Raw genomic sequence first — 4,653 nt, forward strand, 5'->3', positions numbered from 1 at the left:
CTTGGATACTGAGCTACCATGGGCTATGTCTGAGCAGGGATTATAGGTTATTTCCATGCATGGTCCTTGATGGAAAAACAGTCTCAAAGAAGACCCCTGTGCCCAAATATATTTGGACCTTGTGGGGCTCCTGTCCCCTCTAGCTCATACTAACTCCTCCTTCCTTCATATGATTCCCTACATTCTGCCCAAGGCTTGGTTATGGTTCTCAGCATCTGCTTTGATACACTGCTAGGTAGAGTCTTTCGGTGCCTTTTGTGGTAGAATACTGCCCTGTTACTTGTTTTCTCCTATTTCCAATGTCCATCTCCTTTGTCTTTCTAGGTGAGGATTAATCATCTTACCCCTGGTCCTCTTTCTTGTTTATCTTCTTTAGGTGTACATATTTTAGTATGTTCATCCTATCTCTTAGGTCTAGCACCCACTTATAAGTGGGTACACCCATCAGAATGGCTAAGATAAAAAACTCAAGAGACAACGCATGCTTGAGAGGTTGTGGAGAGAGGGGAACCCTCCTCCATTTCTGGTGGGAATGTAAACTTGTACAAACATTATGGAAATCAAATCTGGCGCTTTATCAGATAATCAGGTATACTGCTACCTCAAAATCCACCTTTACCACTCCTAGGTATACCACTCATATATCCAAAAGATATTCAAGTACACAACACGGACATTTGCTCAACCATGTTTGTAGCAGCTTTATTCATAATAGCCAGAACCTGGAAACAACCCAGATGTCTATCAACGGAGGAATGGATACAGAAATTGTGGTACTTTTATACAATGTAATACTACTCAGCAATTAAAAACAAGGTAATCATGAATTTTGCAAGCAAATGGCGGGATCTAGAAAAAAAAAATCATCCTGAGTGAGATATCCCAGGAGCAGAAAATGGTGGATTTTTAAAGTTAGTGATCAGAGGCCATAAAAAACGAGCAAAGGGCTAGAAAAATGGCTCAGCAGTAGGAGCATTCTTGTTTTTCAGAGGACCGACTTTTTTTCCAGCATTCATTTGGGCCAACTCACAATCTTCTGTCACTTTAGCTCAAGGAGGTGTAACAACTTTGACCTCCCTGTCACCTGTATTTAACACACACATACACACACACACACAATTGAAAATGAAATAAATATTTTTAAAAACAAGTAAACCCACTCAAACGTGAACACACATGCATTAACACACATGCACACTCACACACGGGTTTGCACACACCCACACAACTGAAAATGAAATAAATATTTTAAAAAATGACAAAAGTCAGGCCTCAAAGTAGCATTCGGAGAAACTAACACCCTTATCTGGCTAGTCAGAAGGGGAAAACTACCAAGATTAAGTAGGAACTGTCTTGGAGTGAGAGGGCACACTGGTGATTATATTTATCATGTGGATTATAAAGAATACTGTGTTGCTACAGCCGTTAATTTAAGCTTGTGCCTGCTAATGCTGAAATTGTTTTTTAAAACACAAAACTGAATGCTAAACCCAATCATTCAACTGAGTTTTCTTTTTCAGATTTCATTAAGCAATTGTCCTTTGTGTATTAATGACATTTAAGTTGTATTATTTTTTCAATGTCTACTCCAGTTGATAGCTCTCAATAAGAAAGAGTTGTTTTCATGGTGTCTCTATGTTAATAAATAGTTTCATTTCTAGAATTAGGTATCTGAACTCCAAATTTGTATTGTCTTTAATCTGATGGGGACAAGCGGTGTCTCCTGCTCTCTGATCTTTGGCTAACAGAATTTGTATTGCTGTCACATGGAAGCAGCAGCAGCCCAAAGTGCAGTGAATATTCTCCAGTAGATTTGTGAAAAACAGGTTAAGAATTCCTCTCTAAATAAGACTTGCAACATGGATGTTTATTAGGGACTTGAGGAGACGAACGTTCGATAAAGTTGGTAGGTTGGTTGAAATCCTAACAGACATGCCAGATATTTCAAATAATGAAAAAGAAAATGAAGCAGGTAGATGGTATGACAAATATTATTTTATTAGGAGTCCAGTGACAACTTGATCAATAAGCATGGAGACACCAATATTTTATTGACAGAGTTAGCTTAGGTAAAAGGAATTCTCCAGGAAAGCGCATGTGCTTGTGTATGTAACAAAACAGGAAGTGGCATCATGACTTTATACCAGAGTAGCTGCCTATCCATGCACTGAGGCTTTGTGCATGGCTGAGAAGGAAAATGAGGCTTGAGCAGCAAAGCTGAGAATGATTGTTTCTAAGCCTTTGAAGCATCCTTTCTTTCTTTTTCTCTATATGACATCTTGAGTTCTCCAGCTGCCCAGTTTGAGCAGAAATGCGGTGATGGAAGTAGTCTCCAAGCCCAGCTGTGCTTCTGATAATTGCTAAACAGTTCCCAACACCCCCCGCCCCTGACTTCACTGCTTTGTTTTCCTCACTTATCTTTACTCAATATGTATGTTGACTGAAAACCCACATAGAGATATATGGTGGACATTCAGCAATGTCCACTGTCAGCACTTCCATTTAATAGGACAGAAGTCAACATCTTACTTATTTGAAACAAATCTAAAAATATAAATCAAGACAATAAGAGCAGGAAAATTTATGAAATTGGTGGGATAGGAGCTGTTTTTTTTTTTTTTTTTTTTTTCTGAGAGCTTCGTAAGACAATAGCTTAACTAGTATCCTTACTCAGTTTTTCTTACTCATGCAGTCTTCAGAGACTGACGGAGTGCCAACATACCAAACACATTTCCTCATGACTGGAGTTCTTCCTTGACCCTCATCATCTTAGACCTAAACTTTAACTTAAATGACGTGAAGCTCCCTCGGGTCGTGTCTAGCCTCAGCTCCTATTGCTAGGACTCATACTTTCTTCAACTGGTCAATTCTGCTCGGATTTTAATGCACACAGTTCTCCAGGCCTTGTCACACACTGTGTCTTTTAAATGTGCCTTTTCCTCATCTTTTTTATGACTCATTTGACCTTCTTCTCTCCTCTAATCCTGGATCTAACTGTCACATTCAAGTCAATAAATATATTTGACTTTACTCACAAGTCCATTAGGCATTTATCTTTCAGATTAGAAAATATTGTTTCTGGAAGGTAGGTGCAGCTTGGTAGCTCATAAGGTTGTGTGGTAGGTTGATGTTTTTCTTTTGTTTATTTTAAAATAATAATAATTATTATAATTACATAATAATAATAATAATTTACTTTACATCCCAATTGGAGTTTTCCCTCCCTTCTCTCTCTCAGTCACCCCTTCTCACTTGCTCTCCGCTTATGCCCCCTTCCGTTCTCCTCAGAGAAGGGGAGACCTCCCATTGGTATAATTCAGGTTGTAGGACTGGACACATCTTTGTCTATTGAGGCTAGACAAAGCTGTCCAGCGAGGAGAACTGGATCCATAGGCAGGCAACAGAGTCAGAGGCAGCCCAATGTAGGTGCACATAGATATCAGTGAAGAAAAGGACTCAACAAAGCCCTGTGCCAGGGAGTGACCAACTTCGTGCATCTGCCACATCAGGCACATGCTCCTGTCTCTTGCACCTTTGCTCTTGGTATGTTGTGCTTTTCCCTGTGCTCTGTTACATTTCCTTATTTTAAACTGGTTTGAATTGAATGATTCATACTTATGAGAAGAAGGAAAACACCCTTAAAGTGCTCTTGAGTCCGAAAAACAATGGAATAAGTAAGGAGTAGATGAGAAAAAAGGATTATTTTGAGAATTCAGGACAACACCTACAATACAGCAGATACTTAGCACAAGTATTCAACGGAAACACACAAACTAATGAAAATTCAGAATACATGTCATTATCCCACATTATTTTTTTCTTCTGTTTTAAAATAGGTAGTTCTTCATGTGTAATATATTTGGGGAAGCTGTGTATTTGTTAAACCTAGTTTTATTTTTATAGTGATCTTTAGTTTAACTAAAATTTTAATTTTTAACATATATGCCATCTATTAATTTCTGACAAGCTTATTCAATTTAATGAGCTCAAATACAAATATGATTTTAAACCCTCTGCGTCCAGCACAGATGTCCCCCACCATTGCCATGCCCAAAAGAAAGGCGGAAGGGGATGCTAAAGCAGATAAAGCCAAGCTGAAGGACGAGTCACAGAGATGATCTGCAAGGTTGTCTGCTAGACCTGCTCCTGCAAAGCCATAACCAAGCCTAAAAAGGCCCCTGCGAAGAAGGGAGAGAAGGTGCCCAAGGGGCAGAAGGGGAAAGCTGCTGCCATCAAGGACGCAAACAGTCCTGCGGAAAATGGAAAGGCAAAAACGGACCAGGCACATAAAGCTGAATGTGATGGAGATGCCAAGTGACGGTTGCATTTTTGATAACTCTGCACTTCTGGTGACTGTACAGTTTGAAATACTATTTTTTGTGAAGTTTTAAAAACTGCAGAATTTTTTTAAGCTATGTTTCTAGCACACATTGTTTGGGAGAAAGAAAACTAACGAATGTCTCCCAAGCTGGATTGATGATGGAAAACATTTTTTCCCTGATAATTTTGAAAGATCCTGTCTGCTCTCAGAAGGGACGTTGCAGTGTTGACATATGTGGTCACTATGCAAAAATGCCTTGTGGTATGGGAAAACTAAATTCATGTTTTTATCTCCTCCCCCTGTATCATCAACATGGACTTAACCACCTTAAA

The 4,653-nt window shown here is 39.1% G+C and overlaps 1 pseudogene; it reads left to right on the forward strand.

The window, feature by feature from the left end:
* The first annotated feature begins 4,046 nt into the window (after positions 1-4,046).
* On the forward strand, positions 4,047-4,318 carry LOC110542181 (non-histone chromosomal protein HMG-17-like; annotated as a pseudogene).
* The last annotated feature ends 335 nt before the right edge of the window (positions 4,319-4,653 follow it).

Source organism: Meriones unguiculatus, chromosome 1 (assembly GCF_030254825.1).
Source record: "Meriones unguiculatus strain TT.TT164.6M chromosome 1, Bangor_MerUng_6.1, whole genome shotgun sequence".
In the NCBI taxonomy this organism is placed as follows: Eukaryota; Metazoa; Chordata; class Mammalia; order Rodentia; family Muridae; genus Meriones; species Meriones unguiculatus.